This window comes from Neomonachus schauinslandi, chromosome 3 (genome assembly GCF_002201575.2).
Source record: "Neomonachus schauinslandi chromosome 3, ASM220157v2, whole genome shotgun sequence".
Lineage (NCBI taxonomy): Eukaryota > Metazoa > Chordata > Mammalia > Carnivora > Phocidae > Neomonachus > Neomonachus schauinslandi.
This window is the reverse complement of record NC_058405.1, coordinates 73,245,636-73,268,716: the sequence shown is the minus strand read 5'-3', so window position 1 is coordinate 73,268,716 and position 23,081 is coordinate 73,245,636. Positions and strand designations below refer to the sequence as shown.

The following is a 23,081-nucleotide window of genomic DNA, read 5'->3' as shown; positions in this document are numbered from 1 at the left end:
GAACCTATATTTCCTGCACTCAACTTCTTTGGATAAATATATTTCTGTATTTATTGAGCACCTGGTATATACCAGGCCCTGGGATGGAACAGTATTGGATGAGACACAGGTCTTGTTCTCCTAGAGCATACATACAGGAGTGAGTTGTTTTTTTGTTTTTGTTTTTGTTTTTTTGAAACTTGGAATTCTGTGAAAACATACAGGGTCAAGATAGAAAACATGAGAGGGCAATCAGCTTGTGGTATGGAAGTCAGGGAAGCTCTTCCAAAGATTACAGGAAGAGAAGGAGCTAACTGCAAAAAGGAGAATGTGTTTTGGTGGAATAGCTGTGCAAAGGTCTTGAGGCGGTGGTCTGAGGAATTAAAGATACTGAAAGATTTGCTTATCTGTAGCATGGTAAGCAAGAAGGGTGTAGGCTATGGATTCGGTGAGAAGAGAGTTGGGATGGTAAGGGGTTTGGATTTTAAGTACAGTGGGAATGACATCTGAATACTTTGAGTACAGTGAAGGGATGAATTCGAGAGGAACTCTTAAGAGTGTCATTGGCCTGGAAGGGCAGCAAGCTAGTGATGGACAAAAGAAGGTTGATTTGAAATATATTTTAGAACTGAATTGGTACAGAATTGGTAAACCTCAGGAATTGGATATGGAAGGCGAGGAGACATGACTCCCACTTAGGTTTGGGGCCAAAGTACTGAAACAGGAAGCTTAAGGGGAAAAATAGGTTGGAAAGTGGAAAAGGTAACTGGAATCAAAAGTTCCATTTTGAATGTGGTAGACAGTGGATATGTGAGTTGGAGGCCATGCACAACATCTAAGCTATAGAGAAACTTTGTGAGTTCTTGCCATCAAAATGATGTAAATCCATAAAAACGAGTGTGATAAAAGAAGCAGGCCCAAGACTAAGCCCTTGGAAAGCTCAGCATTAAAAGTTAGGTATAAAAGTAGCAACCAGTGAGGTGTAGAAAGTAGAGTTGTGGAAGCCAATGCTTTCAGAGAGGGAAAAATGATGTTGAATGAGACACATGGGGACAGAAAAGTGTTGATCGGCATTAACAAGGAGGTTGTTGGGCACTGGGCATATTAGTTTAGTGCCTGAGAAGGCTAAACATGAGCACTCATTGTATAGAAAAAGGGCTTAGTTTCCAATCAAGAAAATACACTGTAGGGCATTGGAGAGTTAAATGTTAGTGGGAGCAGGGATGAGGGAAGGTCAAAGTCATAGTGCTAGGATAGGGAGTGTTCTAGAGTGATTTGAAAGAGATTCTGGAAAGCCAGTGTCAGTTGCAAGGAAATTAGCACTTGAAGATGTAAGGAAGACCTAAGGGGATAGGTGGGAAAGGATCAAAAATTTCTTTGCCTCATCTAAAATTTTGCCTCTGAGTATTCCTTGTGGGGATGGTAAACAGGATTATTTAAGTGAAGTTTAATACCTCTGAACCAAGACCTTCAGGAGATGAAAGCAAAGCTTAATTAGTGGACATAGAGGTGTAGGATGATGATAGTAGACTGAAGTAATTAATAGCAGTACAGTGGGAAATGCACCCATTGGTGACTACCACCACAGCTCATGGCTTCATTGCTCTTAAGAGGATTTATCATCACTGATAATGTGGCTTGTTGGCTTGAATCTGTTTAGAGTGGCCATAAACTCAGAGGTTCATACAAAACAACTTCAAAAGACAGATGGGGGGAAGGAAGAAAGTGAGGGCAGGGCAGGCAGGATAACCAAGAGTCAAGTATGAGTGGAAGGAATTTGCATGAAGTCTGTGGAACCTGAGGGAAGACTGAATTGGTCTATAAAAGGGTGAGGGACATAAATAGGAGTCAAATGTATTTATATAAACTGAAAACTTGATCAGTATCTCTGATTTGCTCTCTAATAGCTTTTCACTCTAAATAAACTAGTATTAATGATTTAAAATTAGAAATCTTGTTCAGCTGTAAAGCACTATGCCTTTTGAAGAGCCAATCATTAAATAAAATGATTACATACCAAAGACTTTTAATATATACTAATTTGAGTACTTGCGCAGCACTTTCTATTTTCAAAGCACATTACAAACTAATTATTTATAAATTACATATAGCTGTAACATGTAAGTGCTCTAAATAGTTGGTATAACACACAGGTGCCTACAAAATCTCTGTAGTGATTTAAAAAAAAATGTCTACACAAAAAGTAGACCATTTAGTACCATTCTGACCAAAGAGTGTCTTGCATTTCAAGAAATAAAGCATATCAAGTTTTATGGCACACCGTTCCCCACCCTTCTTTGTCTCCTTGAAACATTAAGATTGTAGATAGTCCCCAGATCACTAGACAAGAGTCATCTTTTTGGTTAGCATAATTTAAAGTCCGAGACCATCTCTGTAACATCCCTCAGACTGGGCTCCTAGGAAGTATACCCAAATCCACCAGTCTGCTTTCAAATACTTATAAAGACCCCAAATCCAGCGCTTTTGTCTTCAGATTCTTGGGTTTTTGTTTTTGTTTTTTCTTTTTGAAACTTTATCAACTGTCTTGGTACAAGACCTGTGTGGTCTGCAATTTTTTTTAATGACTTCCTTCCGTACCTACATTATTGGATCTCTGTACAGCAAATGTGAACCTAGTAGGAGCACAGCCCTAAGAAATGGAAAAGATAACAATACAATATGGGTCTGTCAGAAAAAGCCTTGTGCGGTTTTGGACAGAGGGCAGACAACAGTTATACATGTGAAAAAGAAAACAAATTGTATTTATGATAAAGTGTCCTCTAACGTACAGTGTTGAGTAAGTGTCTCAGACCAGGATGGGTGAGAGATGCTTGTGAAACAAGGATTGTTCCATGAGCATCTACTCTGCCAGCCACTGTCCTAGGCACCGTAGAGAACAAATAAGATGGGTAGAGTCTGCCTTCCAGTAACTCATTGAGTATTAAAGTTGGCAGACTTGTAAAATAAATACAGTATTCCAGGATAAATCGTTTTCTCTTTCCCAGTGTAAAGGAGCTAGTAAAGATTCCTGAGCTAGGGAATGCCCCAAAGTTTTTAATTTTTTGTTTCTTATCCCTTGCCTGTACAGAATGGATAAGTGGAAGGAAGCATTGGAAGACAGTAGTGCGTTCGGCGGCGTTTCTAACAGTCCAGGTGTAATGTAAGGAGGGCGTAAGTGTAGGAATGGAGCTAGGAGGATGGATACACAAAACTGCTAAATAAGAATCAAAATACCTGGAGACAGAGTCTTTGTAGGAGTAAAGGTAAAAGAAGGATTGAAAATGGTCCCATATCCCTGTCTTTTACCCCTTTGTTTTTCCACCACTCCCTCACAATGAAAACCAGTATGGCAGGATTTACCATCTCCTCACCTCCCCAACCTGTCCTTGCTTCTCAGTGTCCATGCATGCAACCACCCTCCTCTCCTTCCCTCACCCACATCAGAATTCACAGGTTTAACAAGGCTGGGAATCCAGGGCTGCAAGTGGGAAGATGGAGGGTCAGGACACTGAGCTGGATCTTGATCTTGCCGCTGTCTGCCCTCAACCAGTTGCTCTCCTCAAAGGCAACATTTCATTCATTCATATTCATTCCATAAATATTATTGCAGGTACAATTTAGGTAGTAGGAATATAGCAGAGAACAAACTGCCCCACAAGCAGTTTATTTTCTAACAGCAGATATATAAAATACATAAATACATGATGTGATTTAAGGGTGGTGGTATAAATGGGAAGTAAAAGAAGGATGGGGATAGGAAGGGTGAGAGATTGAGTAGTTAGGGCAGGCCTTTCAGAGAAGTTGACATTTGAGCAGAGAAATAAAAGAGAGACCAAGGACATGTGAGACTATACCCAGAATTTTCTAAAAACAGATTATTCAACAATGCAAAAGCAAAATTACAAACCTTTTTTTTTAATATTTTACTTTTTTTTTTTAAGATTTTATTTATTCATTTGAGACACAGAGATAGAGCATGAGCAGGGGGAGAGGCAGAGGGAGAGAGAGAAGCAGGCTCCCCGCTGAGCCAGGAGCCCAATGTGGGGCTCGATCCCCGGACCCTGGGATCATGACCTGAGCCGAAGGCAGATGCTTAACCATCTGAGCCACCCAGGCGCCCCTACAAACCTTTTTAAAGGAATAAACTTTTAGCACTGTGTGTATGTGTTTGTGTGTGTGTCGTTCTTAATCTGTGCCTAAAATTATATCATTTATCTTTAATCTGTGTATGTATTTATAATATATAGTAAAGAATATAGTAAAGAATACCAAGTTACTGGGACAGTAGGATATTGTAAGAGTTTTAGTTTGGCTAGTATATGTAGGGGCGTTGATTTTTTTTTTTCTTTTTCCTTTTTTTTTTTTTTTTTTTTAAGGAAAGTATATCTTAGGAGCAGAAATTGATGCGCTTGGGATCCTGAATATCTTAGTGTATGAGTTCAGAGGTTGCAGTGTTGGAATCACACTTCCTGGGTCTTGTATTGGCTGTAGAGTTTTTAGCTATGTGACCTTGGACAAGCTGTTTGACCTCTTTATGCCTGGGCTTCCTCATCTGTAAAATTGAGATGACAATAATACTTGTCATATAGAGATATTATAACTATTAATTTAGATAATATTTTCAAAGTTCATAGGATAGTATCTGGTTCATAGAGTATGCTCTTAATCAGTGTTAGTTATTAATGTTATTATAATATCATGAATTGTGTCGAACAAGCTGGTTTCATTCATATTTCTTCCAAGTGAAAACTTGAAGGCAAAAGACCTGTTATTTTTGTTTCCTCTAGCCCAGGGCAGCACTGTAATAGAAATTTGTGGACCCCTGTATGAAAGGTTATCAGTCTGCTACAGCCATTGCTTTTAAGAACGATATTTTAAAATAACATTCCTACTTATAGAATATAGGTAAAAATCAAAGAGAAATTGATTGTGTTTCTCCTTTTTTCACAAAGAAATTAAGATGGAACATTCATAATCTTTCCTAAGCTTCAAGACAAAGGTTAAGCAGGAAGGAAAGCAAGTTCTATAGCAGATGGCCACCTGTCTTGGTGCTAGGTATCTGAATTTTGATAGGAAGCCAGGCTAAGCATAAAATTGCATGAAATAGAATATATTGATATTGTATCTAATAGTACTAATCCTCGGTAGATTCCATATTTGTTACGCAAGACATTTACTATATATCAAAGAGAAGAGCTGCCTGTGTTTTTCTAAGTTTACCATGCCATTTGGGTCAGACCTCAAAAAAATTGTAGATAATGCCTCAACCAATTCTATTAAAAGGATTCCACAAGAAGATCAAACTCCTAGAGCATGTAGCAGATGGAGACTGCACTATTGGCTTGAACAACAGTTTGGGGTTTGGAGTTTTTTTCTTTCTTTTTTTTTTTCTTTTTCAAGGGTGAAAGAGGCTTTCTTTCTGGGGCCTCTTTTTCGAGGTAGTACTATACAGAAGTGAAGGATAAGGACTCTGAAGTTAGAAGCCTGGTTTAAATCTCGGCTCTACCACTTTCTAGCTCATAAATACAGGATAGTGTCTTAACATTTCTGACCCTCAGTTTCCTTATCTATAAAATACCAACTTTATAGGGTTATTGTGGAGAATGAGGGAAATAAAGCACTTAGCACAATTCGTAGTGTAAATACTCAAATATTAGCTATTACTATTGTTGTTGTATTGGTCATTGTTTAAGCCAATTAGTGGTGATTAGCATAGTGGCCTTCATAGTATTGGTTCGGTCTCATTATCCGTGGGAGACCTCAAAGCTGCCTTGTACCAACTGGTCTCTGGCTTTCCACATCATCACCTGTGACCGTCTGCCCCACTGGCCTCAGTTCTTTCATATCTACCTAGCTACTTCCCCTTTCAGAGCCTTGGCACTTGCCCTTTACTTCCCTAGACTCCCTTCCCTAAATCTTCACATGGCCTGTCTCTTTTCAAGGTCATTTACTCAGAGAAACATCCTTGACCACTGTGTTACTTATCCATTGCTGTATAACAAATTGTCCTAAAACTTAGTGCTGAAAACAAAAAACATTTCTTACAGTTTCTGTGGTCAGGAATCTGGTTAGAGCTTAACCAGATAAATCTGACTCACAGGCTGCAATCAAGGTGTCATCGGGGCTGCAGTCCTCTCGAGGCTGGAATGGGTGGATGATTTGCTCCGAAGCTCACTCACCTGGGACTGCCTCCTGCCATGGTATCTGGCTTCCCCCAGAGCAAGTGATCCACGAAATAGAGAACTCAAGATGGAAACCACAGTCTTTTTATACCTTAATCTCAGAAGTAACATCTGCCATTTATTTCTGCCCTATTCTGTTTGTTAGAAGCGAGTTACTAAGTCCAGCCCACACTGAAGGTGGGATTATACAAGGGTATGAATATCAGGAGGTGGAGATCCTTAGGACCATCCTAGAGGCTACTTAACCACAACTGCCTTCTCTAAAACAGCCTGTGCACCTGCATACAAACCTCCATCATTTTCTGTCCAGGACCTGCTTCATTCTTCATAGTACTCATCGCTACCCGACCTTGTATTGTGTATTTATCTGTTGTCTAACTCCACTTGAATATAGGCTCCCTGAGGGCAACGGCTTTGTCCTTGTTTGCCTTTGTATTCCCAGCACTTGAAATCATTCAGGCACATATAGGCATCCATTAATATTTATTCAGTAAATGAATGACCGTGTATGATTGAATGTCAATGTCAGTGTGACTGCCACAATAGGGAGGAGAAACTGCGCAGAAGGACTGAAGATTCTTAATGACATTATATTGTACGCTCATCAGCTGACATTTGCATACTCAGAGCCACTGCAGTAACAAGCCTTTAAGAAAAAAAAATTCTTAGGGCGCCTGGCTGGCTCAGTCAGTAGAGTATTGCAACTCTTGATTTCAGGGTCTTGAGTTCGAGCCCCACATTAAGCAGAGAGATTACTTAAAAAAGGAAGGAAGGAAAGAAGAGAGAGAAAGAGAAACAAAGAAAAGGAAAGAAAAGGAAGGAAAGGGAGGGAGGAAGGAAGGAAGAAAGGAAAGAGAGAGAGAAAGAAAAAAAAGAAAAAAAGGTTCTTGAGTGAGGCAAGGAAGCATGCCTATCCTGTGACTTCGATGGGAAGAAGAGCTGAAGTGATTAACATCTTAGCCAAAATAAGGGTGGTTGTACTTTATAACCTATTTCATTTATGTCTTCTCCCTCTCCCTAAGAGCCTTTGATATTGCCAATCCTTGCCACCTTTTCCCAAGCTACATTTATCTTTCTCCTATTGGTCTAAAAGAAATACCTCCCACTTGAGGGTGATCAAAGGACATTTTTATTTTGCAGTATTGGAAGGGTGGTCCTGATTATCCTTGAGATCTTGTGTCCACAGAATTCTCGTGGGGCCAAAGTTGTAGGATCATTGTCGTGGGTACTGTGAGATAGAATTCAAAGGGTTTGCTTTTAAGGTATGCTGTTTTGTTGATACCAAATACTATATCCGTTTCCTGATTGGCTGTCTGATAAACCTGTGCCCTTATTACAAATAGCATTGCTTTGGCAAAATACAGAATATGGGCATTTTTTTTTTCCAGCCACTATTTTAAGTCCTGCTATGTGCTAGGTACTAGGGGTGCAAAGATGTATCTCATTTGGTTCCTGAGCTATGTATTACTGAAGTCCTGAAGGAAAGGTATCGGTTCTTCTAATTCTTCCATCTTGTTTAAAATTGTGGCCCCTCCTCCAACAATCTGACCCTCAGCATTTTCTTTATATAGCACTTACTGCCTTATGACATATATAGAATTTACCTATATATTGCATATATTCTGTATTGCCTATTCCTCCACGCCCCCTTACCCCAGTCACCACCACTATCACCTAAGCTCCATGAGGGCAGAGGTCTTGTCTGAATGCTCACTGCTGTATCTGTAGACCCTGGCCCATAGTGGATGCTCAAAAAACATTTATCAAATGAATAAATAGACGATCGACTCTGTATTTTTTTTTCATTGACTAGTCTAAGAGCTTAATTTTAATTTGAAAGGTTAAAATAACTATCCTATAAGCTTTGGGATTGTCAGGGAGGAGACAGACAAACCTAGGAATTCATTTAGGCAAAAGATGCCCATGAACAGAGGAGGCAAAGGTAGACTGCCAAAGGGGTAGCCTGCACAGTGGGAACGAAGTGGATCTCATGAATGAATCTACCAGGTGGTAGGTGGGTCCATAAAGGTCACCTAAGCTAAAAAGAGCTGGTCATGTTATTTATACACATCTAAGAAGGAAAGGCTTTGGATCTGGAAGGCCAAATTGGCAAGTGAGTGCATCTTACATTAATGCGAACTGACCCCCAAGGCAGCCACTGTTGGTTTCGAGAGCATATGCTCTACCTTATATACCTACTGCATGGTTTCAGATTTAGGGAGTTCACAGGTTAATATTTCCCAAAATAAAATCTAATAGGGTGAACTACGTAGGATTGCTTAGGTTTTATTTTGCCATTGAAAATGAACTTTCCCTTACTTTGATGGAAAATTGTCAGAAATCTCAGTCTCTCTATGGCCTGATAGCACGTGAAGCCTTCCAGTGTGTGTTTTCCAGTACCACCAAGCAATGAACTCCATTCCGTTTTGACACTTTCTACCTGAGGACAGCATCAGAGTTCACTGGTTTGGGGCTTAAGTGCCACAGACTGTGCACCCTTGCCTCACCCCACTTGAAATGCCAATCATGAGTCCAAATTATTGCCTGTGCTTCTGACCTGCTGGCTATAAATTGGAGGCCCCTACAACTCCCTACTCAATTTGCTAGAGCAGCTCACAGAACTCAGAGAAACATTTACTTAGGTTTATCAGTTTATTACAAAGAATATAGAGGAACAGCTAGATGAAGAGGTACCGTAGTGTAAGGTATGTGGGTCACGTGTGGAGTTTCCATTTCCTCTCTCTCCCTGGATCTTCACATGTTCACCAGTCCGGAAGCTCTCTGAAACCTCTCCTTTGGGTATTCGAGGAGACTTCATTAGGCATGATTAAATCCTTGGCCTTTGGTGACAGCTTAATTTCCAGCTCCTCTCCCTGCCCCAGGGGTCTGGGGGTAGAACAACCAGCCCCCATTTTTAGGTGACCTAGGGGCTTTCTAAAAGTCACCTCCCTAACAAAAGACACCTTTATTGCTCTCTTCATTTAGGAAATTCCAGGGTTTTAGGGGCTCTTTGCCTGGAACAGATAAAGACCAAATATTTATTTAATATAAATCACAGTATCACAAGGCCAAAACAAAGAATAAATGGACCATTGTATAATTTGACGCCTGGTGTGCCATTTTTATTACATTAGCTCCACAATAAGATGAGATTCTTGCCGTTTTCCCTTGGATCCTCATGAACAGCTCTTAATTTCTCACCACCATACTTGCTAAGTTATATATGGGATCTCAGAATCAATTTTAACTGGAACTCAGATTTCAAGTTCAGGTCGTTGATATTCCGTAACTAAAATTATTTCAGATCTGGTTTGTTTGCTTACTCTGTTCTGCATACTTATACATAAATCCTGGGGCTTGGAGTACTTAACAGGATTTTTATTCCAAAGCGATTAATATAAAATATAAAATGTAAGCATCAATTATCATTTCATTCCCTGAAAATGAAGAATAAAGAGTATAATCATCATGTTCTTTGTGTGTCGGAGTAAATGCGATGGATTTATGTTCTGCATCAGATTTTATAATCTAAGCTTTCTGGACTTGGTCCTACAAATTTATTGCTGTTTGTTTCTTTATTTACATGGCAAAGATCGTACTTTGTTCTTAAATGGATGGAGAAAATTGGAATGTCTGATTAGACACTATTCTGCTGAAAATGTCTGTCTTTTGAAGTGTCAGCCTACAGGTGTGTCCCTGCCTGCTGCCCAGACTTGCAGCAAGCACGCCAAGGGTTCCCTTCTATTTTCTTGCTCTAATAAATTGGTCCCCATCGGAGAGCAATGTGCTTCAGAACAAGCCAGGACAGGAGGAAACCAACTGGGCTTATCCCTAGCCAGAAGCAGACAGCCAAGCAGACACGTAACTGTGACTGTAAAGTAAGATGATTGATTTGCCTAGCCATGTGGGAAAACCAGTTTACTTTTCCTTCAAGGTAGAGAGTGTTTTTCCCATTTACAGGAAAGGAAACTGAGGCCCGGAGAAGTAACCAGACTAAGGGTATACAGCTAGTATGTGGGTATGACGCAAGACAGCCTGATTCCTCAGGCTCAGCTTCTCATGTCCGTGATGATGCCCATGTTACCTCCCTCAGGTACATAGGAAGATAACAAAGCTTTGTCAGAGCATATGCTCCAAAGAGTTCAATTTGAGGGAAAAACTGTGGACCAGTAATTCTTGTTTATTTCCAAGTTCAGGCTGAAACATGATGGAAATGAGGCTGCTCTTTGTATATCTTAACCATGAAAAGAGTCAGTGAGTTAGAGAGTATCTGGTTAGGAAACCAGATGGGGATTTCCTAATACTTGGTTGGTGAAAATACCATTTTCCATCTTGTTAAACTTCATCGGCATTATCTTTACATTCATTTTAACTGTTTAATCCATGTTGTACCAAAGCAGCACTTCATCATCCTGAAAGTGTAGAAAATATCTTCACAGATCAAGTAAATTAAGGGTGTGTGTTAGTTGAAAGGACTCTGGATGTGGAGTCAGAAAGGTCTGGGGGGGAGAATCAGGTGTACCCCTTACCAGTTGACCTTGGACAAGTCAGCCCTAGTTACCTAACGAAAAGGGAACAATAACTTCAAGGGTTCTTCTGAGGGTCAGTGAGATAATTTATTATGTTGTTAATCATTATGCCCATGATAGATACTATTACATAATATTTGTGTGTTTTAGTTAACACAATTATCAATACTATATAGCCATTTTTTTAACTTCTTAAAATAATACCTTATATTTGTTCAGTGCTTTATAGTTACAAAGTAATTATATGTATGATTGTATTTGATCCCCATAAGAATTCTGAAAGATCAGTAGAGGTATCTTTATTTTACAGATACGTAACCAAGATCACAAGATCACTGAGCCTAGTAAGTGGCAGGACTGGGACACATCCTTTACTCTGTTGTAACTGCTTTGTCATTTTCTTAAGGAGACTTGAACATGTCTTTGAGATCTAGAAAGTAAGAATGGCATAATCCCTCTCTGAAAAGCATCAAGAGATGGAGTAGGGAAGGTAAAAAGATAGAACAATTACTTGGAAATTCCATTTAATGTAGGTCTTTCAGGTAAGAAACCCTGCTCCGAAGCTTGAACTATCCAGAATGTGTGTTTTTGTATTGTACACATTAACTAGGAAGTTACCCACCTGCCCATATTGCCTGGAGCAGACCTAGTTCAAGAATGAAAGCAATGAACTGTTTGAAAAGCTGAAGAACTGGACCACTGGCTTTCTTTTTATACATAGGATAGGGGGCTTTTGTATAATTTGTTTCTGATCACGTATTTCATGTGTTCTGGCTGTTTGAGGTCTTTCCCTTCCAACTGGTTCTCCGCTGTCTCCCTCTTAGCCCTTTAAAATCTCACTCAGTCTCACCAGAGGACTTGGTTAGCTCTGTCAAGCAGGCTGATTATTTTGATATCAAGTACATTGTACACAGGGAATTTCCTCTGGCTATATATAGGAAGATAGAATTTCCTTTATGTTATTTGGACCGATATAATCCTTCCACTTTTCATCAAAACAGAAATAATACAAGGGATAAAAATGAACATTCTGGAAGCTTTTCTTTACAGAATAAAAATGGAGATACTGAGATTAAAAAATACTTTGTTTTGCCAAATTCAGATCCTTAAGGGAACTACATTGTCCCTCCCAAGAAACATCAATACAAAGAAAGCCCCTTATATCTCTCATCTTTCTCATTCCTCACGATGCATCTGCAAGCTAGGACTTAATCTCATTTTACAGAGGGAAACACACTCAGAAGGTGTATAGCTTGCCCTCGAACACCCAGCTGGCTGGTGCACCTGGCTCCCATTATACCACACTGTTTTCCAACATAAAACACGGGTTTGAATATGAAAAGATTTTGATCTATCATGCTTTGAAGTTAATAATTTGGGTAATTTTTATGTAGGTTTTCGTTTTTATATGATTAGGCAGTCATAGTAAATTACTTAAAGAAACATTTGCCAGGCCGAGTGAATTCCAGTTGTACCACTCCTGAATCCAGCCAGGACTAAGTTTCCCAAAAGCCCTTGCTGGGCAGGGTTTGCTTCCTGCGTGTGTTTCAGAACACAATTGTGGACATACTGTAGCACTGGGATGGTGTTAGTGCTGTTCTTTGCAGTGTTGGTCTCTAAAGGTAATGATCCTGGGTGAAAATATCATAATTATATGTCTATCCCCTTATATTTCCTACCTGGATGATGGAGAAATGCCATCTTAGGCTGGGGAGACGGGGGGAGAGAAATACTGATAATTTTGAGTTAAATTTTCAAAAACAAAAGGTAACTATTTTCATTTTGTTATTATTTTCATTTTGGTTTCTTTCCTTCCATATTATAGTAAAAAAAAAAAGAGCCCTGTAAATATTTGGACTTGAGGCCTCTCTGGAAACACTGTTTAGGAATTAATATAGAAATTTAGTGTATGGCCCAATTTCTATCAAGCAAATGCTAAGGGAGAATTGTGAATTTGGGGGTTTTGATATTTCAAGTGAGATGTGGAATTAGGTTCTGAGCCTTTGTATTGAGAACACAGTGCCCTTTTCTGTAAGCGTAAGTGTACATCAGACATTGGGAGCAGGCCAGATTATGCTGTTTAGATAATCAGCACGATATATCTCTCTCAGAATTTTCCCCTGCAGTCTCAATTGGATACCTATTCCATTTTTAACACAGTTCTAAACTCTCCACTAGCATTGCTCCAGCCAGTGAAACGGCAGCTGCTGCCCCATCCCTAAGGACGGATTACATGTCAATAATACACACAAGGACTCTAGTAGGTGCAGCTACTTAAAAGCATAGCAGTAATAAAGGGACAGGACAAGTTGTGTTTAAGGTTTTTGACATTTATCTGTAAAATGCATAGTGAAACATTTGCTCCAGAGCATGCTTTCCTATTTCCCTTCTTGGTTAGATCATCACATGCAAGTCATTTATAGGTCTGAATAATGAAGTGTTACTTCAGAGTTGACTAGATCTTGAGTGTCCTGTAGCTGGCTGGTGCCCAAATCACCAGTTGTATCAACCTGAATGGATCCTTTCCTTTGGCCGTTGATCTGTTGTTTGTATGGTACGATATGAACCTAAAGCTTGGGTTAGCCGGCGATGGAATTGCCTCTGCTTTGGGCATTTCTCCTGCAGCACTTGGCCCTCCTGTGCTGGTTGGCTCCTACCCTTTGGGTATCTCCGCAGCCTTTCTGGTGCCGCCTCCTGAGCTGTTTGTCTCACCATCTGGAGGAACGTGTTTGCATTGCAGTGGAGCTCCGTCCCTTCTGCGGGCTGCAAGGGAAGCCTCTCTGGGGGCTTTAGAAGGAAGTATAAAACCTTACTTGCACAGTTGTGCGGTTTGGGCTGACTTGTTTAGGGAAGCCATCTAAGTTGAGTACTTTGAACTTCTTAAAAGGTTTTCTTCAGAGGGATACTACTCCCAAAGTTAGGTTCATATGTGTGCCTACCTGCTTAATTCCATTAACTGCTACATTATAGAAATAATGGAATTTTCCCCCCGTGCACTTGTATGTACAATAGCCAAGAATTTTTTAAATTGGAAAATGGGATTGAAAATTGCCCTGTTTTACTTAAATTCATTGTTATATAAATTAACGCCTGAAAGACAACTTGAAATGCTGGAGGGTTTGTAAAGAGTCTAGAACATAGTGATTGGTTTCAATAAATTATTTTTGTATGGTACATTCTTGTACCTAATTACCGATGTAGAAAATATTGTCTGTGTGTATGTGTACTTTTTTTTTGCCCCCAGAAACTCTCTGCCAGTTTTGTAGGGGAAACTACTATATCTCTCAAAGTATTCTTTGATACCTAGTGTGAAAGATAAGAGAACATGGGCGGTCAAGAGGAGGCCCAGGGCTGGCAGTCCACAGGCGTGAGGGAAGCACACTCGTCTGGATGGGTTCCTCTCTTCCATGGGCTCTTCATCATATCTTGCCTCTGTAGGCTGGACTCTGCCTTGCACCGAGAGGCCCGGGGTGGTCACTGAGCCTGTGTTGGTGCCTATGAAGTACGGGCTTTCTCTTCCTCTCAACTCACTGTGCATTGCTGGATTTCTAAGAATTAGATGTATCAATAGGTTTTCTTCCTGTCCAATTTCTAAAAATTGCTTAATTCAATTGATGACAGGTAAATTTTTTATCTTGAAATGCTACTTCAAGAGAATAGTTGCTAAGGTGTGTTTTAAAATGAAAACACTTTTTAAAGATCATGAAATGATTAGGAAATCCTACACATTCGGGAACTTTCTGTTTTCATTTTTTCCATTCCTTGGTGCTTGGCTGTAAGTATGGTTCATGATCATGTGTTGACTTGAACACTGAGATCTACAAGGAGGGGGCAGCTGATTTTCCAGCAGGTTACTGCGGCCTGCATAATGGAAGGAGATAGCTTCAGCAGGGCCCACCAGGCTTTCTGCTGAGGAAGCATTGTCTAGGACAGTCTGCAGAGCCCTGCAGACCGCTTGTGTGAAATGGAGCTCCGTTAGGATTCAGACAGTGATTTCCAGACCTCGGTTGTGGTGAGGTGGAGTCTCTGGTCTGCACTGTCTTACCAAAGGACGGCATGCCAAACTTCAAGCCTCGCTGAAGAAAGCTGTGCAGGCACACTTTAGAGGCTTTATACTGTCATTTTTTCTTTCGTACAGATGTCGTGGCTTGCTTTCTTTTTTGCATTTTGAATAACTATTTGGTGAGAGTTTGAATTTTATTTTATATTTTGGCTTTTGTGGCTTTCCACTAGGTTTTCCTCTCCTTTACCAAATTCAGGCAGCTGCCATGTTAGTTTTTCTCTGCTTTCATACTGGCTCCCTTCCACGGCCATCTTTCTAGATGTTAAACACTTTTTTTCTTGCAGTTTTCTTTTCATCAGCTTCAAAGCATCTGTTCTCTTAAGGAGATAACAAAATGCTTTCCTTGATTAAAAGAACTCAATAATAATTTTGACCTTAGATTCTCTGGATTTATTTCTCCCTACTAATATTTCAGCATGCATAGATTTGCCCTACCAAAAAGATAATGCTGCTGTTCTTAGTAGAATTCATGGGCTTTTCTAGAAAAGTTAGAGTTTACTGTTTTCTAAGTTCATCCTCCACTATTCCCACCCCATCGCCACAAAGTTTTTTTAGTAAGAGATGCTTTTCTCCATAACATAAAATTTACCATAGCACATGTAATTAGGTCTTATGATATAAACTGGAAATGAATCCCTGTATTTTCTGCGTATGGCTCCTTAATCAGGATTTGAGAATAAATATCTGTAAAAGATACTTAACTACTTTGAAAATGAGGTCATTTCTTTTTGAGCCATTCCTATGGCGAAGCGTCTTATGACCTGAGTAATAAGGTTTTCCTCTAGGAGCTAAACTAGTAAGAGGCAGCCCACATATTAACTATTAACTGAAGCGTTCATCTCTCTATAATAATAACCCACACTCGGAAGTCACCTATAATGGAAGTTGTAGAGATCTGAGAATGTCAAAGTCGAGGTAGAGGGTCTGAAGGGTTACCTTCACTACAACAGTTCTTGTCAACTGAATACAAATCAATACAGTAAAATATTACTACCTTCCCTTAAATGCCTCTCTCTCACTAGACTGAGCTTCTTGAGGGTTGGGAATGTGCCTTCTAATAGAGTAGCGTAAGCGTTAACTAAGATCCTGGGCCCCAGAGTTCACATCCCAGGGTCATCCCCATCGCTTACTGACTCTTGTGGCTCTTTTCCTTACTTTCTCCTTACCTCTTTCTCAGTAAACTAGCCATTACACAGAGGAGTTGTGAGGATTGGTGAAAGATACATGGTATGTAGGTACTTTTGCCGGTATTACATTTCATCCTAACCCCAGAGGTGCAAGTTAAGTGCTTATTATATCAATATTCAATGGACACTTTCCTTGAACCTGGGCAGGAAGGCAGCCCCATATATCACAAACACACATAGGTCCCTCTGTCACTAGGCATCTGGCACTCAGTGCAATTTGTAACCCGGGAAACACCCCCGTCATGTTTTGACCTGCATCTTTGAGTGGAGATTGGTGGGTTGTACCACTGTTGACGTTGAGGCAGATACTGCTGTAGTGTACAGGAAGGATTTGAGCTGCAGAAGGGGCTAGAAGGGAAAAGACACATTAGGTTGTTGAACCATCTCAGCATGGATGCAGTGGATTGTACCAAAAGAAGATGTTTCCCGGAAGTGCTGTGCTTCCATTTCCCTGCTTGTTTTAGGGTTTCACTTCATGGCTCTGCAGGTTCTGCAGTATTAGAAATGGTTCTACATGGAGGCTGAATGACATTTGCAATGTTAAACCATATTACTTGTATATATGTAAATATGTAGGTTTATATAGAGCATACAAGAAGTTCAATAGTGATTCATTCATCATTTTATTATTTTACAGGGAAATTTTAAAATATTCAGAACTTGGGTTTTCACCTTTTTATGTTGAAGGTAATTAACCTTTTGGCAAATATATTAAAATTTCATCCACATTAAATGCAGTTACATATTGTTTTTTAATACTTTAGATTATTAGAACAGTAGGACAGAATTTATGTTCCTAGAACATAATTTATGGGGGCCTCTGGGTGGCTCAGTTGCTTGAACGTCTGCCTTCAGCTCAGGTCATGATCTCGGGGTCCTAGGATCGAGCCCCACATTCTCTCTTGCTTTCTCTCTCTCTCAAATAAATAAATAAAATCTTTGTAAAAAAAATAACAACTTACGTAAAAATCTTGATTTTAACAGTATAGTGATTTTGCCAAAATCAAAGCAAGAAAATAAATCTTATGGAATAAATACATAATATATGAACGTATATCTTTCTGTATCTTTCTGTATATATCCAAATATTACCAACTCATAAACAGAATTATCAGTGTGTGCAGTAACTATCTCTGGTATTTTGCTGACTTTCAGTCATTTAAAAAAACATAGCTTTTCACATGTTTTTTATTTTTATTGTAATGAAGGTATATTTAAAATGGTAGGAGGAATGAATATATTTAATAGCTTTTAGCTGATTTTATAACTTGTAAATATTTCGAAATATGGTCTGTGGGACTTTATTTGTCCCTCGGTGGGCCTGTGAGAAAGGAGTGGTAGTAACATCTGGTGTGGAGCAAACAGGAGATGAGGAAAGTTCTGCAGAGAAGGTAACACGTGATCTGGATGTCTGGTGACAAGGATGTGGCTGGCGTGCACAGCGGTTGGAGCAGAGAGTGTGGCCTGAGCAGAGCTCCACCCTGTAATAGCAGATAAAGTGCCGCTGTTGGGCTGGGTGTCCCAGCCAAACTGGGCTTCTGGACTCACAAAGCTAAGGCCCAAGAACGTGGTAATCCCAGCGGGCACGTCATGTCTGGCAAGGCCTCGGGGAGCCAGGCCAGGAAGCTCCCACTGCGGTCTCCGTTAGCTTGCTCAGATTCCCAACACCGAGTACTTTTATTTCAAAGCGCAATTAGCATCTCCACTAAGAGATGGAGTTTAGAGAATGCGAACAGAGAGGAATGAAGTAGGCTTCGCCCATTCGCATAATGATGCAAAAGAATGATATTAGAAGCCAAACAAAGGTCATTTATCTGTGGTAGCACACAAAGGAAAAAGTGTTTTCTAGATAGGAAAGCTTGCTGAGATTTTCAAGCAGCCCTAGAGGATGAAAGACCTCCATCCTGACGAGAAAGATTCCAGCTGTGCCTCATTCTGAGCACTGACGCGGCGTCTTCGGTCCGCGGCATCTTCGGTCCACGTCTAGGCGTTCCCACTATGGTCTGATACTCCATGGCACCCAGGCTACAGTGCTGGTGTGCCCCTGTTCCCGTCTGGCCGCCTCAGGGGGGCTCAAGTTGCCCACGGCCATGGGCTCCTGTCATTGCATTTCTTTGCCCTGTGACACGTGATCTCACTGTTGTGTCTTCATCATCCTTGTCTCGTCTCTTCCATCTCCCCCAGCATCTCCTCCTCTGGCTACAGGTACAGTATTTTTACTTTTAAATCCTTGCGTTGTTGTCCTGTCCCACTCACACCCAGAACCATTCATTCCCCAAATCTTAACTGAGGACCAACCGTGTGCCAGACATAGGGAAAACTAGAGTGAAAAAGACCAACGTCCTGACCTCTAGGAGTTTGGCCAAGTAAAAAACACCTATCCTATGTCTTGTGCTTCTGATCAGAACACCCCGATCAAAATGAAATACTTTATCCTCATAACAACCTTGTAGGGTTATGATCATCAACGTAAAAAGCAATCCGTGTTTGATTTTTCCAGTGTTGCTTAAAATACTACTTCCTTCTTATTTTCTGGTCTATGTTGGCATGAAATCATCAAGTTTTGTTAATCCTGCATTCAAATTCATGCTCCTCCATTGACCTCTGGTGTTTTATCACCATAAGTTGTTTTTAAAAACGAAGCAATTTTTCTCATATCTCTGCCTGTTATGTTATAAATATATACTGAGGCTCCCTCCCCACATTCCCCTAAGTAATCCAATATTTATTTCTGATGTACACATACAGGTCTTTATTTGATATACAGTCCCTACTGTAAGCCTCTATAGGGAAGGGCCTTGCTCACCATATAAATCATATTACAGAGCATGTGCTTGATAGAGGTTGGCCAAATTTAACATAATCTACAGAATTAACTTCTTGTGCTTCCAGCTTTTAACTATAAATAATTCTTTCCGTTTCCCAAATGATCTCAATGTTCCTATTGAATTTTACCTTTGAAATCCTTATCCACAATTTGATTTTTCTTACCTTTCTTTACAGCAGATAGGTGAACCCAGACAATTTGATGTTTTCTGAAATTAAATAATTAGGATGGCCTGAATTTCTTCATCTATATCTATAATAAAATTACTGAATAATACAGAACCCACACTTTGTCCTATGGTTTCTGCCAATCCATGTGGTCACTCAACTGCTAATTACCGCTGACTGATTATGAGCCTGTAGGCAGATGTCCAGCAGTGATCTGAATCATCTGTCCCTATTTTTTTATCAGAGTGTTCTGTGGTCTGACATCAAATCCTTACCGAAGATCAAGCAAATTGTTCCTTTTTTTTTTTTCCTTCAAAACTTACCACTCCATGGGAAGACACTGAGATAGCTGTAGTAGAGTTGCTTTTAAATTTTGCCCGGCGCCCTGCTGTGTGTGGACGGCCCGGGCATGAGCTGGTGGCCTTCCGCACTGATGAGTCGCTGGGCGTGGCAGGGGCCTTCCGGTCAGCAGCAGCCAATGGCACTGCGCTGGTTTCTGCCCATCTTCTGAGTCTTTGTGCTTGTCACCAGGTTATGCTTGTTTGAACACAAGGCCCTCGGCTAGTCTTACACGACTTATTTGAACCGCTTTTCCCATCCATCACGTGACAGGTACTGTACACTCAGTTGATCAAAGGTAGCTTTTTTCGTCATCTTTTTTTTTTGAACTCTAATGATACATACAGAAAAGTGTACACATCCTGAGTGCACAGCCTGGTAAGTAGAGCGAGTGCACTGGGTCACCCGCACTGTGATCGCAAAACGGAACGTTAGCGCCACAGAAACCGCTTCGGACTCTCTCTGTCCTTCTCCTCCCTGTGGTTTTTTTTGAACGACTACTTGATGTTTAGCTTTTCTGATTTTATTCCTTTAAAGATCTCATTTTTCTCATGTTCTCCACTATTTAATTTGCCACCTGTCAGTCTCTGTTGTTTGATTTCAGTTGCCTTGGTTTTCTCCCTCCCCTTCCTGTATACTGATGGAGTTAGTTCGCTCGGTTGATTTATGTGAGGAAAAAGAAACACAGACCCAGATGACTCAAAACTAATGTGCTCGACTTTGGATTTTAAGATGATTTTGCACCAGATTTGCATTCCCACTTGGCTCCTATTTCAGCTGCTATTATCATCCGTTTACATTCCTTAAGCACGTGCCAGCTGGCTAATGGAATGAACAGGCCGTCCTGCGGAAGCCCAGCGAGGCTGGAAGACTGGGTGGAGCCCATAGACACGTGGATGGTGGAAAACCAAACTGCAGTTGGTTCCTGTGCCCAGAACGGTCTGCTTAATGAGCTGGCTTTCTTTCTAAGTGTTTATTCTAATATAATGAATTTGTTTTACAAAGAAATCTTTAGGATGTTGAAGAATCTCAGTATCAAAATTACCCAGAACTAAATTTGTGTCTGAATAATTGTTTACTTGCTCAAGTTCTCTGCGCTTAGTGCTTCCATATCCTCCTGCTGCTGGGTTTTCTTGTATTTTAATGTAGCTTACACTTCCGTTTCATCCTCTCGTTAAATAACTATCTTGTTTCCTGAGGTTGATGTTTCATAATCTTTGATGATTTAAGCCTCTGGGATAATGTGCAGTAGAAGCTGGCTTTGCTCCTTCCTTACCCAAGAATCATTAGCAAGTCTTCCAGGAAAAACAATAGAGGCCACAGTAAGTAGCCGAAAGAACTACCTGACTTTCTATTCTTCTCCCCTGAATTTCGAAGCTGGTGTTATTTCGAGGCCAGAAGGCACGATTGCTAGGAATCGTTCTTTTCCTGTTTGGAAGTAAAGCCCTGCAGACGGAGCTCAGGCAGGAGAATTCGGGGTGGGAGGTGGTAGCAGATGCTCAACATTCTTCGGGCAAAATAGCGCAGAGTCCTTCCTTCCTCTGCCTCTCGCCAGTCCGGTTCTCCGAGTGAGTGCGGACTCAGCGGCAGCTCTGTTCAGCCTCCCTCCTCCCCTTCATTTTATTTTTTGCCTTTAATGATAAAGCGGAAACAATTCCTCAGCATTTGCTGTGCACACGTTTGTAGAGAAGATAGGTGGTAGAACCGAACCGGAAGCTCAGAGGATATGTAGCCTTAAACACGTGCAGGGGCTGTTTTGTTTGTCGGATTCTTCTCCCTCCTCTCCCCTTGCCCTGCTCCATGTCCCCCTCCCCTGCCCCTTCATCCCCTCTCCCCCTCCCCTACTCCCTGTTGTCCTCCCCCGCCTCCTCTCTCCCTCCCAGTCCCCTCTCCCCTACTCCTCCTCCAGGATCACTAGCAGTGCTGCCTTGGGCAAGTTAGGCAGGGTATTCACTTTCCTCATCTGTAAACTAGTTGCCATAACTATGTTGTCCTGTTCAGATAGGACAGCACTTTGCCAAAGGTAAAGCTCCATGCCAACGTTCGTTAGTGTTAACCCAATTACAAATACCAAACGTCTTGGGAGTGGGGTCCCACCTCCCATGCTTGCTGGGGACTGAGCGTGCCCCACCCCCAACCCACCACCCCCCTCCGCCTCTTCGGTCACAAGTGAATTCCTTCTACCCCGGCAGCCTTTCTCATACCTATACCTTCTTTTCTCTTTGGTGGTGGTTGTAAGTCAGATCTCTGAAATCATGGCAGAGAAAGTTAATGATAGTGCTGGAGAGGGTTTTACATGAAATCAAAACTATATAAAAATCAACTTCTGGGGCACCTGGGTTGGTTGGGCATTTACCGTCTGCTGGGGTCATAGTCCCAGGATCCTGGGATAGAGCCTCTGGGGAGCTTGCTTCTCCCTCTCCCTCTGCTGCTCCCCCTGCTTGTGCGCTCTCTCTCTGTCAAATTAAAAAAAAAAAATCAACATCAAACTCTTGAAGGTGCCTAGAATATGGGCTCGGGATCTCTGCAAGGTCTGGGACTGAGTATTGTTTTCTGCAGATGTGCAGCATTTCAACTGTATTATGACACAAATGGGCTTTTTGTGGGCTGGTCCAAGAGAGCTAGGTAAACATTTTAACATGGGTTTTATGCGAAAATACATTCTAGTGTATTTGTGACTGATAGACAGTTTGTTCATAATTGGGGAACTGCCCAAACAAGCTTTTTCCCTTAAGATTTTTTAACTTTCTATTGTCAGGAGAAGAGATCTAAGTATGGGTGGATCTAAGTATAATGGATTCCTGTTTTTATTTAGAAACTACCACACTTACTGATGGGAAGGGGGAGGAGGTGTATTTAGAATATTTTTACGCTTTGATTTTTTAACTTACATCTGTGAGGGTGAAAAAGGATCTTTGGAGCTAGATAGGATACATTTTTCATTAAATACTGGATGAGACAAAGGCCTCAGATCACATCAATGGGATGTATTATTATTGTAAAGAGATGGGAGAAAGAATATGTAGGGGCCAAGGGCAGGCTGCCCCAAGATGGGCCACTTTGCATAAAGATTATTTTGAATTCATCAAAATCCAGCAGATGCAAGAAAAAAAGCTCTCTGCCTCCCCCTCAACTGCCTAAATTTACTTTGGAAAGGAGAGCCTGTACCAGGAAGAGAGCTATTAACAGAGACTTTACCTAAGAAACTGATCTGCATAATAGGGAAACCTCTTTTTCCAAACATCTCCTCTCACCTTCCTGCTAATGGCCTTCCTCCCCTTTGTATCCTCAGGCCCTACCCCTCTCCTTAGCTCATTCATGTTGCCTGACTGTCTTTGCAATTTCTTGTCTCTATGGATTCCCCTTCTGTACACTATTAAATTTTATTTTCTCCTGTTAATCTGTCTTATGTCAGTTTGGTTAAGTTCAGCTCGAGGGGACCATAGTGCGGAGGAGGGTCTGTGATGATCTGTGGTAAGCAGATGCACTTACCTATTCCTGATGCCAGGGGGCTGGGCTGTGAAACACAATCTGACTGAACAAGTCCAGGGGGTCAGAGGGCACATCAGCTGGTCAGTGTTTGGTTCTTTGCTGACCTGGTCAAGTGGGCTCTCCAGGATGGAGCAGAAAGTGTCCAGCTGCTGAGTCAGCTGAAAAGACATTTTTTTTTAAAGAGCTCACTGTCAATGGGAGTTTATTTAAAAATGTGTAAATTATACAAAAATAGCCAGATAGATTTGTTGAAGATCAAGAGGGTGGTGAAATAGTTTGACAGCATACTAAATAGAAATGTGGAGGTAAATACCAG

General features: G+C 40.9%; 1 protein-coding gene across 2 annotated transcripts in view; it reads left to right on the top strand.

Annotated features, from left to right (window-relative positions):
* Positions 1 to 23,081, top strand: part of LOC110570270 (protein POLR1D-like) — a 44,003-nt gene that overhangs the window by 2,725 nt on the left and 18,197 nt on the right. The window contains exon 1 of one of the 2 annotated variants that reach the window (XM_044913212.1): positions 20,180 to 20,212. The exons of the other annotated variant lie outside the window; for it this stretch is intronic. The gene's annotated coding sequence lies outside the window, so the exon portion shown is untranslated. Of the gene's footprint in view, positions 1 to 20,179; positions 20,213 to 23,081 lie in introns of those variants that run through there. 2 annotated transcript variants of the gene reach the window in all.